This window comes from Cydia fagiglandana, chromosome 5 (assembly GCF_963556715.1).
Source record: "Cydia fagiglandana chromosome 5, ilCydFagi1.1, whole genome shotgun sequence".
Classification (NCBI taxonomy): Eukaryota; Metazoa; Arthropoda; class Insecta; order Lepidoptera; family Tortricidae; genus Cydia; species Cydia fagiglandana.
Window position 1 is genome coordinate 19650962 of NC_085936.1, and position 14198 is coordinate 19665159.

Genomic DNA, 14198 nt, shown 5'->3' on the forward strand with positions numbered 1-14198 from the left:
TGCGGTGCCTGCAATATGACTAAAATCGCAAACGAGTTCGCGCGCCGTCTAAATGAGCCCTAACTAGTGTAGCCAACCAGCGACAAAACTCTCATTGGTTATAGGTACTCGTAGTTACATATATAGTTTGTCCGATTTCTGAGATAAAGTTTGCCTTACATTTACTATGGCCCCAGAACAAAATAATAGTACCAGGTACTAGGTACAAAAGACTCACTCTAACAAAATGCGTTTGTTACGATCAGGACAGGTATGGCCGCTAGGTGGCGACAGCGCCACGCGCGGCTTATGGCTAGCCACCAAAATTGATGTGGAACGGATGTACTTTTAGCTTCCTGTAGCAAAGCGACGACATCGCGGAGTGAGCCACGCCTGCTATGGCGTACTTGATCTTAGAAAAACGGTCAGACTATAATTCAATTCCCTCACCACACCCAAGATCAGATTGAGCCGATCAACTCGCTGGAGCGCAAACTCTGTAGGGTATTCCAGTGTATAGTAAATTCAAGTGTGATGCGGAAGGGCCCTGAATTATCCCCAATCTACATTCCCCCCACGGTCCTATAGGTAGCCCCAGGGCCCTGGGGTATAAAAACTCAGCAAAAAAAAACTTCTAACAAAATCTACTTCTTAGGGACACGCGTCATAGCAACTACCTTAATAACCTGTAGAAATCCGTATTTTACCTATACCGGTGAATTAAAAGCTACATATTATCATTATCAAACACTATTATGACAATTGTCAGGAAACGGCGCAGGATCGGGAAAAGTGGCGTGCTCTCATTTCGGATGCCAAGACCCTCTTTGGGTTGCTGAGCCATATTAGTTATCATGTGAAATATCGGCTTCGTAGTTTTATCACAAGTGTTTAACCTTTTGGACGCGAATTACCGATATGTCCGCACCGCAGGTTCAACGACAAGACTGATTAATCGGTCACAGACCACAGAGCAACATATTAGACCTACGTGCATATACATAAAGTTCAATTTCAGTTTTGACACTTCGGTGACGTGGCGTCCGCGTGACAGCTTTTGTGTTCGTCACCGCGTCGAAAAGATTAAAAAAATACCCTTTTCTGGAATGCCCCAAGGCAGGCGTGGCTCACTCCGCGAGGTCGTCGCTTTGATACATGTAGCTAAAAGTACATCCGTTCCACACCAATTTTGGTGATTAGCCATAAGCCGCGCGTGGCGCTGTCGCCACCTAGCGGCCATAACTGTCCTGATCGTATCAGACGCGTTTTGTTAGAGAGTGAGTCTTCTGTACCTAGCACTATTATGTATTCTGTGCCCAAGGACAGATATAAGCAACTGTCACTTGTTCCAGCCATGACCAAGGGCTCGAGCCACAGCGACGACGGCTCAGACTCCGACCTCGAGTCTGTCCGCTCCAACCGCGTCAACAAACTAGGCGCCATCCTGTGCCCCGCCATATGCGCCCTCTTCCTTGTGTGCATATTCGCTGTCTCTTTCATTGGAACCAAGATGGCGTACGAGCAGTACGACTCCGTGTGCAGAACCCGCTACAGCGTGATGCGGCTCAGGAAGTACTTGACCAAGTTTAATATCACCGAGCCGAAGGCTGGTGATGTTATTTTAGTAAGCCCCGATGAGCCATAGTTGATTTTTTGTAATAAATTGCTAACAGCATAACTTTATTTTTAAATGAATAGTTGAATACACACATAATATTTCGTCGGGTGACAAGCAAAAGTCACTAAGTACCACCACAAGTTCAAAGCCTTAGTGAACCATACTAGTACTAAAAGAAGGTCGATTATTGTTTCAATTTTTTTTTTTTGTAATTAGTCACTTTTGCTTCTCACCTGACGATTTGTAGGTATATAATATTATATTATACAGTATGTTGATACCTCTATCATAATTATTGGTGTAAGCGTTTTCCATTTTTGAGTTTCGCGCCATCTGTTAATTTTCGCTTGAACTAACAAGAGGTCGGAGAGGTCTTAAATACTTGCAGTGTTTTTATGTACGGTTGGAAGTTCGTATAAAATCCCCTAGATGCCGTTCCGCTTCGTGTCTAACCGTCTAACCCGTCTAGCCCAAAGAGTAAGTAGCTTTTTATCGCATTTTAATTTTATTTTACTTTCAAATTAAAAATAACTACCTCCAGTAAGTATATATTTTAAAATTAACTAATCGTAATCCAATAAGATTAATTATTATTTCTATTCCGCATATTCCAATGGGGTTGAATTTCTAAACGAAACCACCTGCATTTTCTCACCTGGCAACAATAAATAACTTGACAGTAACAAAATGGGCGGCCGATAATCCTTGTCGCTTCTTCTAAGTAGTTTTTTCCCTCGTATTTGTAGTGTAAAAAGCCTGTGTTTGTATTCCTTAAAGTAGATTCTTAGTGCCGGTGCTAGTTTCTTCAACTTCCCTGTCACAACATGTGAGTATTACTTGTGTTTGACTTATAAATTACAGTGCGACTTGTATTGATTGTTACTACGAAAGGCCAATGTCAACTACGGTACTCGGTTTTCTATGGTCGTGTTACGAATTACGATTGAAAGTGAATTTGTTACACATATAGAAAATATTATACACTTCTCTCTACTAGTTTACATAGTTTCTACTGATAACTTCTTCGTCATCACTCGAAAGAGATTCTAATAAAAATGTCGCTCTTTCGAAAAAACAAAAATTTTTTTTAGTCTTTGTACTACCGATTTCGGCATATGAATTTTTTTACCAGCCACTGATTCGAACACTATTTCTTTTTTTTTTTTTAAGTATAAGTTCCTATTCGAATAGGTACCTGATCTTTATTTTTTTACCACATGTAGGATTATAGACGTTTCCTCTACATAAATCTTACTCTTATATCCATGTGCAATATTGTGGAACTTGAAATAGGCTCACAGGATTGACAGGATACAGGCTTGATGTAGTTGTAAACTTGGCAGATAAGTACTGCTGCTTATTTCATTTCAAACAAGTTTCAAGTTAGTCTCATTATAACCCTGGCTTTAATGTCATTTTACTTTAATGTAATTATAATATAAGGTACAAAAAAATGTCTACAATAAAAAATAAAAATAACTTAAAATTTCAATTAATCCAAATACAGACTATTCAAAAATAAAACTACTTACTTACTGCCGTGGCGCAGCGACCCGAAGTGGATCTTGGGCTCTGACACTAAGGACTGCCATGCTTGTCTGTCTAGCGCCGTTTCTGTCCAATCGACGGCACCGAGCGAAAAATTAAAACTACACTAAAGACGAAATCTAAAAATGGAGCCTGCGGTAAGATCCCGAAGATACTGGCTACGTACCCCACTGAACTGCCAGATTGATGCATTGAGCGAGGTAAATGCTGGCTTTCCAAAACATAACATTATCTAAACTGTGTTTTCCCAAAATGTCTACAACAACCAGTATTTGCAAGTTTGAGGCTGGCCCAAAGCAGTAAATTTTTCTATTTTTGGTTGGGGTGTAGCAAAGAGTTGTAACAACATGTCAATGACATGTTGTTTATGATTTTATCATGTAGAAAATGCCATATAATTACAAAAAATCTAAAATCAAGAATGCTCAAGATATTGGACGTTATATTTAAATACATATTATTGGCACTCTATCCCACCTCAAAAAGCCTAAAATAAACAAAATCCGAATCGGACCGACTATCCACATGGTCATGTCTGTCCTATCCCTATAGTGTATGTAAAAAGCTGGAGCTTCGAAGGCGGACATTAGGGCCTGCACTTTGATACTTAAGGGCGAAGATGCGGAGCATGACTCAATACTAGAGCCCGAATGCTCGCTACCGCTCCCCCGCCCCTCCTAATATGAACATAACTATTATGATTTTTGGACATGTGGTCGAATTTACATCTTACATTCTTGCTAAGTCAGGTACGAGATTGAAAAGCTTGATTATATCACTATTGTATACAATACTTTTTCAACGAGACAACAAAAATAATACTTTAAACTAGTAGAATCATACAAACAAAGCAAGCCAAAAGTATACAGCTAAGATACGCGAGCAGCCGCGATACCTTCATACTGGTACGCGCCCCGACCGCCGTGGCCCGGCGCGTTGGTCAACGACACCTTCTCGTAACTCATGAGGCCCTGGTACTTGCTCCGTGCAAAATTTTAGACAGTTGTTTTCTCGATTTTGGCCACCGTAGCCTATGGACACTAACAAGCAAAGCTAAGTGGTTTTCGTAGTCTATGGATGTTGCTATATTAAGGGTGTCACATGCACGTTTCTGACTTATGAAGCAATTGTTTCTACTATACAACCTAAAATAAATAATTCATTTGAGCTATGGTTTTGTTTCGTCCTCTTGGTCGCGGCGATCTGTGATTGGTCAATTTCATTATAGTTGACTAAACTGTATCGAAATATTCGAAATGAATATTATAGTCGAGTTGGAAGCCCATACATTAAAAATACCCAATTGTAGTTTGGTATAAGAAATCATAATTCAAGAATTACAATCGACGAGTAGAAAAAAGAACTTTTTTCATTGCATACCCTACCCTTGTACAGCTCAACCTTCACGTGTCTTTTCAATAGTTCTTTTTAAAAAGACACATTGCACACAAAAGGTTTTTCAATGCGAAAGTGTGCCATTCGCGGCGCCTCACGGGCTTTTCATCAAGCTCCTTAAGGCGACGTCTATCCGCTTTAGCTGCGTATTTAATTTGAATGTGGTCACGCAATGCCCTAAAAGTCGAAAAATAATTAATTATACCATTGGCGGAATGACCGTGTCACGGGGCTTAGTTTGTTTACCTGTAGTTAAGTATGTCAAAAGTAAAGAAACTGGTGGCTTTGTTAATTTTTATAAACGTACCTCATACCAAATGTATAATAAAATAAATAAATAAATAAATATTGGTGGACATCTTACACAGATCAACCTAACCCCAAACTAAGCAAAGCTTGTACTATGGGTGCTAGGCGACGGTATACATACTTATATAGATAAATACATACTTATATACATAGAAAACACCCATGACTCAGGAACAAATATTAGTGTTCATCACACAAATAAATGCCCTTACTGGGATTCGAACCCAGGACCATCGGCTTCGCATAATATAATATGTATATCGATAGTTAATTCAATGAGTTACTTTAAAAATTAATGGATGTTTTTTAAGGCTGATGAGTGCCCTCTGTAACTAATAGTTTGACTCGCAGGTTTATTAAAAGACAGGTGAAATCTATTGAAAGGCTAGGAAAGCGCCTTTTTTTATCGAGTATCCTCCCCATAAGGGTAATTCCATATATATGTGACGACTCTATACAGTTGACCCAAAATGCGTTTTATTTTGCCTTATGAGTATGATTTTATAGTTGATTCTACAATGATCCCTTTATATTCGCCGCTAAAAATCCAGAAAATAGTCGCCTTAACAGTCTGAAGACTTGAAGAGGACTGATGAATGCCCTCTCTAAACAGTCTTTAGTCTGCACCGTTTGTGTCCCAGTTCCTTCGAGTGTCATTACGCGTCCGTATTGACTGAGAGGTCTCGTTTGTTCAGGTGACTGACGATAGTATTTTATGAAACAGTTACATAATAAGGATTTACTGCCCGAGTCCGCTGGGCTACAGATCCTGAAAATAGTCGCCTTAACAGCCTGAGGGTTGATGTATCCCTCTCTAACCAGTCTTTAGTGTGCAGCGTTTGTGTCCCAGTTCCTTCGAGTGTCATTACGCGTCCGTATTAACTGAGAGGTCTCGTTTGTTCAGGTCACTGGCGGTACAGCCAAGTAATATAATATTTAACAGAAAGTCCACCTATAATGGTCCGCCCGTGAGTGGCAGTACGCGTTCCGAATAACAGCACAGAACAATGAAGGCGCCCCAAACAAACACACAATGTGTGGCATTCCGCTTTGTTCTAACCTCAACACACTTAACTAATCATAAGTAAACCTTATGTTGTTACAATAAGGCTCATAAAGGATCAGTCAACACCCACGTTGACGTCTCGCCTCGATACACGGTCCAGTCACCTTTTGCACCCATTCTCCGCGGGAACGTGTTCGAAGCCCGTGCAGAAATTAGGTGAGGCTGTGTGTACATATATTATATTTACTACCTTTTAAGTTCCGTTGGACAAAGGCTTTATTTCTTGAAGATTTTCTACAAATGTATAAAACCTAATTGTCTAAACAGACGACTATGACAATACCCTGCCTCCTGCCTCTCACGACCGTCAAATCTACACATGGTCCCATAGCAGAAGCAAGAAGGGCATCCATTTCCCCCTTGTGTGAGCGCCAAAAGTTCGAGTCAGAATGTGTACCTTTCACCCACTAGGATCCGGGACTTAAATATCAAAATGCGTTACAGAACCGAATTTTCATCGATTATCGTAAAAAAAATGAAAAAAATTGGAATGTAAAACGCCCTGCGATAGAAACGTATCAATTTCAGCTTGCTTCATAGATAAACAATAAACCACTTTCAGGCCATGAGAAATGAAAAGATTTTTAAGGACTCATTCTATTTACCTGTACCTACCTACATATTAAATTTTTGTAAACTTATCGATATAGGTTTTCTTTTTCTCACGAGATGCAGCACTTTATCTGCAGTGCAAAGACGAGGCTTGAAACAATGTCTTGCCAAAGTAATCCTTTGTGCACCCGCGATTGAGATCTGGAGCATGCTCTAATCTCTCGAAGATGCCTCGAGATGAGTCGCGTACGTGATTCTGGCTGTCTTTGTGCCGGCACCGGGGTATGCTTGAACTTTATGTTTGGAACAGAAAATGTATTAGGTACATGAGTGAAAAGTTTATTACATACTTTGCACGATGTAGTCACAGGTTTTTTTGTGTAGGTCTGTGGGGAATCTTTGTGCTTACTCCCAAAAATATCTATTGCCCTCTGTGTTGGAAACTCAATCAGTTGACAGTCGCATTCAAAAACCCTAATGCCAAGTGTCTCCTATTTTTTTTTAACTAGATTTAAGAGATTAAGGCCCACTTGCACCATTCCACTAGCCCGGGGTTAACCGGTTAAACCTGGAGTTGTCATGGTTACCAGTACAATATGACACTAGGTTAACGGTTTAACCGCTTAACCCCGGGTTAGTGGGATGGTGCAAGTGGGCCTAAGAGTATTTTGATTTACTTTTTACCATTTTCTGGCCTTTAATGTGGCTAAATTTTGACACGCTATATATAAATATATGTCTCTGTTTAACCCAACAATGTTTGACTGGTGAATGGAATTCCAATCGGCATTAATTCAGCCGTTTGTAAATTTTTCTTTGCTTGGGCAATTTATATAAATAAATATACCTAAGTCCTGGACTAAAGTCCTACGTCGTTTTGATAAAAAGGTGTGCCTCTTTACGCAAGATTTGTCCTTTGAGGCGGATTATATTAGGTCTTAGTTTTTTCAAGCTTCGTTGTCGTCGCCTGGCCGACTATTTATTCAATTAGTCACACCTCTAAAGCCAATTAGATCACGAATAGTTTACCTATGGCTTAACGCCGTTATGAAAACGGATTTACACAGCCACAAAAAGGTACTGCGCGTCCAGAAGGTAAAACTGTTACCTTCGGGACGCTCAGTACCTTTTTAGGGTTCCGTATCCAAAGGGTAAAACGGGACCCTATTACTAAGACTTCGCTGTCCGTCCGTCCGTCCGTCCGTCTGTCTATCACCAGGCTGTATCTCACGAACCGTGATAGCTAGACAGTTGAAATTTTCACAGATGATGTATTTCTGTTGCCGCTATAACAACAAATACTAAAAACAGAATAAAATAAAGTTAAGCAACGTCGGGCGTGGTCAGTACTTGGATGGGTGACCGTTTTCTTTTTGCATTTTTTCCGTTTTTTTTTTGCTTTATGGTACGGAGTCCGACTCGCACTTGCCCGGTTTTTTTTTAAACAGTCACGCAACTCACGCATATAAAAAGTTTAACTAAATATAAAAAAAATCTCAAAAAACACCTCTGAAAGACATACATTATGTACCTATAAAATGTTATGTTACTAATTACTATTACTCTCGCTATTTTATCTTCATGATTTTTGTTGATAATATTTCCTTAACTGAAGATACTACATTACATAATATCAACATTTTTTTCTTCCAAATCCCTCTTTATATTTCCACTCCCCCAGATACAATGGACAAGGGTCCATATAAACAACATTTGGAACGAAACGGAAATACTTTCAATTACACTTAACCCTAAACTTTTCCCCGGAACCCTTATCTCGCCTGCAGGCTTAAATCCACTTACCACCCTGCCTTTAAAAATAAATTCCATATCCGACGCCATTCATGCACTTTGCATCCTTCGGCCTTCAATGAATGAAATAGTGGTCTATTTTTAGCTGCGCCCGGATTAAACCTGAATGGGACACACCCCCTCCCCCTCTTAAATAGGTCACTGTGTCAGCTGTGACGTCACGTAACACCGTGACGTCACGAACGCATCCCAGGTGAACCGGCAAGTGGGTCACACAGGAAACGGGCTTTGTTTTAATTAATTCCGGTGGAATAATAAGGGTTTTTTTTTCTGGCCATTTGAAGATAATTCCTTTGTCAGATAGCCCTGCAAATGTGCCGTACTTTATACTTTGTGGAGCGTGAAAAGAACAAGTGGGCCATCTGGCCAGTGTATTTTTTGTTTAATCGTCAGCATAGGGACATAAATGTAAGTAAATTGTTCAAATATGATAATTGACTTGAAATTCGAAAGCCATTCGTCGACTTCCAGGGGTTGGCGACTCAATCGCACTTTTAAGAAAAGGGACTTAGAATATTTTTTCTTGTACTTAATTAACATTAAGACGGGATAATCCCCGGCGTCTGACAGTTAAAACACAGTGACAGTTTTGAAATTAGTCGTTGACCGATGCTGGTTTATTTGATTAATTTTGATGTAGGTACGCACTTATTTGATAAATTTAAGCTACTTGTAGCGAGTGTAGCGACACTGCCTTAGGGCCGAATAGAATGTTGTTGCTTTACTTGCTTTCCTGTAGATATTTTCCGTCCTCTTTCACTCGAAAACAATAACAACTGAATTTAGTAAGGAATTCCACAGAAAACTGCCACAAAGCTACAGCAAACATGCAAAGATTAGACAGCCCACAAACAGAGTTATCAGTAACTCATTATTTGCACTGTTACAAATAGCATTAAATATTTCCCCGTACCAATAGACGGTTCCGCAAACAATATCATGTGTGGCTGAAATGCAGTATTTTTTCTGTCCCTCGGCCTAGAAGCGTCAACTCTCGGTCAAAAATACTCCAAATATGATCACGTGATTTCTGATCTACCCTTAAAATACCCTACCGAAAAGCAGCAGACAGAAAAACAGAGAGAGTAAAGATCATCATCATCTCAGCCTATATACGTCCCACTGCTGGGCACAGGCCTCCTCTCGAGCGCGAGAAGGCTTGGGCTATAGTCCCCACGCTAGCCCAATGCGGATTGGGGAGAGTAAAGATAAAATACATAGCAGGAAAAAAGTACTTATACCTATGTACCATGCACGCTCCGCGATTGTTGCACCATTTAGAGTCCTAGCTAAATTGGTTGTTAAATACTTACGCTATAAAATTCCCAATTTAGCAAGAACCCTAAATGGCATAACAATCCCGTGTGGTGATTTGTACATGTATACCAATAATAGTACATTACTACAGAGGCCGGGACGAAAGGGGTTGCCGGCCGAAGACATATAGACGGCCGAGCGAAGCGAGGCCGGATAGGTCTGAGCGCGGGCAACCCCATTTCCCGCCGAGGTATGTATAGTGCTTTTCTCAAACATGCAATGAAATAAATAAAATAAAAAATCCACGAAACCCAAGTTTTATTTATAGAAAAAACTAAAAGTAAACTACACCCAAAATATAACCAACACGTACCTATATCATTATCACGCGTATGTTTTACACGAGTCGTGTATTTTTACTACCCGTATATTTTCATGTAGTTATCTTTGATTTTTTTGCCTTGTATCCGTCTGACTGTCGTTTTCGTCACATAAGTTTACATAGTCTTTCATGTTGATATCATGTTTCACATACATCGTTGCTTTATGCATGGAGTAAATAAGTATAATTTCCACAGTGTTGACGAATTTGTAGTTACATTCATTTAAAATATGCCACAAAACTGTTTATAATAAACTGTAAGCCATTTTTCTTAGTTTCTCAAATAATAAAATTGCCATAAGCAACCATATACATACTTCGTCTTTGACTTGGCGGCAGAGGCAGCAAGTTATTTAAAATCAATTCTGCTTACGCTGCCAAATCCAACACCTACGATTACAATTAATATTAATTTCATTATTTCGTCGGAACTCATATTAAAGTAAAAAAATCAACAACGCACCATAAATCCAATAAAACAGCATGAAAATTTTTCAACTTTGCCTCCATAACAATTAAATAAAAATAACTACGCGTGTTTGAGTAGACCTTTTTACCGCTAACGTTTAGATGAAATATTTTAAATGTTTTTATTTGTGTAGTTAAATTTATAATTTAAAATTATAAAATTATAGAATGTATTATTTATTAAGTTCATGTTGATTTTATACAAATAAAACTGCAAAATATAGCAAACATTGTTTTTTGTTTTTTTTTTATAGGCGTAGTGGCAGAGTGCCATTACGAACCATAAAGCAAATACTGCCTCTAGTTTTTTTTTAATGGATGAATGCCACGATGCTTTGTCACAAATATCTGTGAAATGAAAATTAAAAAAAAGGACTTTGCCGGCCTAGGCCTGCAAGATGTGTATGAAATTCCATTAACGACCTTTTGTCCTAGCCGCACCTGAAACGTCATACTTCGCAGCCTATTATAAGGAACATAACATCAATATTTCATTGCATGTTTGAGAAAAATACATTGAATAAACCGTTTTGTCTTTACCATGTAGGTACTTACTGCCCGTCAAAGTAGAATGTCGTAAACCTACGCGTAGAACTGCGGCGTGTCAAAGGTCAGTGCTCACACGCCATAAACGAATGAGGCCATACAAGTGCCCACACCGACTTGAGGTAGAATTTCACTTCCCGTGTTAAATGTATTCAGATACGTATTGTTAGGTAGTGGTGCTTCGCAACCTTTATTTAAAATAAAACTGGCCTAAGAGCAGCGACTGGTATTTTATTTAAAATTATTTTTTCTTACCTCGACTATCTTCCACGGCCAAAGCGTTTCGTTCGTAGAAAATTAGTAAGTATACAGTTTAGGTTTATTTGATAATATCATCGGCAATAATTTATAGAATGCAATAAAGTGGTCTCGGTACCTAAATGCCATAATTAAATATTGCGCTAGTCGTAGAGATTGCATGATCAAAAACCGGGCAAGTGCGAGTCGGACTCGCGCACGAAGGGTTCCATACCTTAAAGCAAAAAAAAACGGAAAAAATGCAAAAAGAAAACGGTCACCCATCCAAGTACTGACCACGCCCGACGTTGCTTAACTTTGGTCAAAAATCACGTTTGCTGTATGGGAGCCCCACTTAAATCTTTATATTATTCTGTTTTTAGTTTTTAGTATTTGTTGTTATAGCGGCAACAGAAATACAACATCTGTGAAAATTTCAACTGTCTAGCTATCACGGTTCGTGAGATACAGCCTGGTGACAGACAGACGGACAGACGGACGGACGGACGGACAGCGAAGTCTTAGTAATAGGGTCCCGTTTTACCCTTTGGGTACGGAACCCTAAAAAGGAGAAAGCAAGAAAAGTTATTACCTTAATGTTTTAGTACTTCAAGTAAGCAGTGGGTATTTTATTACTTGAATTTTGCAAACATTGCTATAGTTCGTTTTTTTTAGCATTAGAAAGAACTCCACAGAAGCAAGCGTGCAGTTTTTATCAGGCTCATTAATTGTTAATAATTATTGAATTATCTAATGTAGCATGGTCAATACATATAATTTACTTCCAATTATTACCGCTAAAAATGCCGAATTTGGAACCACAAGCTTACTTCTGCGAAGTTCTTTCTAATGCTAAAAAAAACGGACTGTAGTCATTTTGGCGCGGTTATTTTATTGCAATTCGTCTCTACCTCTACTGCTCCAGACGTAATATAGTCGCATTGTCATTATGATTATGTTATGACATAACCCTTTTCAGAATTGAAACCCGGGACCTGCTGCTTCGTAGGCATAATCACTACCAACTAGGAGATACCTAAGGGGTCATCCATTAATTACATCACACGTTTAGGGGGAGGGAGGGGGTCAAGAAAATGTGACATATTGTGACATGGGGGAAGGGGGGAGACACAAACTTTGTGACGTCACTTTAACTTCATCAGTAACCGAAAATTTATTTAAATTATTTTATTCGCTGTACATTTAAATAACAAGTTTTTAAAACGATAATCGTTTTTATTCGTTGAATTTTCTTTCCTAAGCAGTTTTGGGTTATAAAATTACTAATATTTATATCGTCAAAAATATTTTGATAAAATATTAATAATACTTAGGTACTTACTTAATTCGATTTGGCGATTTCGTAGAAAAAATGTGACGTCACACTAGGGGGGAGGGGTTTGCCAAATGTGACCAAGTGTGATAAGGAGGGGGGAGGGGTAAAAAAACCTAGAAATTCGTGTGACGTAATTAATGGATGACCCCCAATTGTACAGTTGACGTCACGTCAAAGATATATTATGTTTACACTTTTGCATTTTAGTCATTACTTATAATACTAACAATAGTTTATAAGTCATAGTCGTAAGTACTAACAAAAATGATCTCAGTTGGTCCTTAAATAAATGATAATTAAAAATTAAATTAAATTAAATTAAAATTATACCTAATAAAGCTAAAAATGTAAACATATCTTTGACGTTGACTGTACCTAATTACGTACTATCTCTACCACCGTCTGTTTACGTCTACACCTATATTTATCGTTTCTAATCTCTTTCTAATACGATCAATATGGTCTATTGTCTGTCTAGGTCAATGGTCTATTGGCATTACTTAGACTATTCATACTTCAGCTTGCCATCCGTTGGACAACGGACATTCCTACAACTTTGTACTTCGGGCTGATTCGAACTTTAAGATACGTCAATAATTAGCTAAAGATACGACATGGATCGGATATGTCAGTGTCAGAAGTGACGTTACTTTAAATCAGCGGTCGGCAACCAGCGGCCCGCGGGCCGCATGCGGTCCGCGAACCTCTCACTTGCGGCCCGCGAGCCTCCCTGGCTATTTTGTATGTAATATTGACAAATGACAATGTCTGATGAAGTCATAAATATTAACAAAGTGCGGCCCGCGTCTACTTCGTTAACTGCTATGTGGCCCTTGGCTGCTAAAAGGTTGCCGACCGCTGCTTTAAATGGTTCATATCTTAGCTAATTTTGGACGTATCTTAAAGTTTGAATCAGGCCTATAGTCTCTGGACCACTCTATCAACAGCAACACTAACCACTAACTAACCAAACTCGCCCGTCTAAATCCGGCTTCGACTTGCTATCGCAAGCCAACTTCGCCATGCAAATTAGCTGCAATCTGCAGCCTGCATTCCTCTCGCGCCTACTTAAGTTATTCACTACGTTTACCGAGTTCAGTTGTTAATGTAACAAAAAAACCGGGCAAGTGCGAGTCGGACTCGCGCACGAAGGGTTCCGTGCCATAATGCAAAAAAAAAAAAACAAAAAAAATGCAAAAAAAAACGGTCACCCATCCAAGTACTGACTGACCACTCCCGACGTTGCTTAACTTTGGTCAAAAATCACGTTTGTTGTATGGGAGCCCCATTCAAATCTTTATTTTATTCTGTTTTTAGTATTTGTTGTTATAGCGGCAACAGAAATACATCATCTGTGAAAATTTCAACTGTCTAGCTATTACGGTTCGTGAGATACAGCCTGGTGACAGACGGACGGACGGACGGACGGGCGGACGGACGGACAGCGAAGTCTTAGTAATAGGGTCCCGTTTTACCCTTTGGGTACGGAACCCTAAAAATGATATAAAACGAATACCTAAGCTTAATCCAAAATAAGTTAACCTTTCCCCGTATCGTCTTCTCCCGTATCCGTACCACACAATTTGGACTGTAAGTCAGAATCTCAATTTTCAGTAGCAAATTTTTAACAAAGGCATACGAAGGGTAAAGCTTCCTCTTAGTTACTATAATACCAAAGCTCAAACGAAAGGCA

General features: G+C 39.2%; 1 protein-coding gene across 1 annotated transcript in view; it reads left to right on the plus strand.

Moving 5' to 3' along the window:
* The first annotated feature begins 2273 nt into the window (after nt 1-2273).
* Nucleotides 2274-14198, plus strand: part of LOC134664755 (protein GDAP2 homolog) — a 73778-nt gene continuing 61853 nt past the window's right edge. Inside the window, exon 1 of the mRNA XM_063521500.1 lies at nt 2274-2423. The gene's annotated coding sequence lies outside the window, so the exon portion shown is untranslated. The remainder of the gene's footprint in view (nt 2424-14198) is intronic.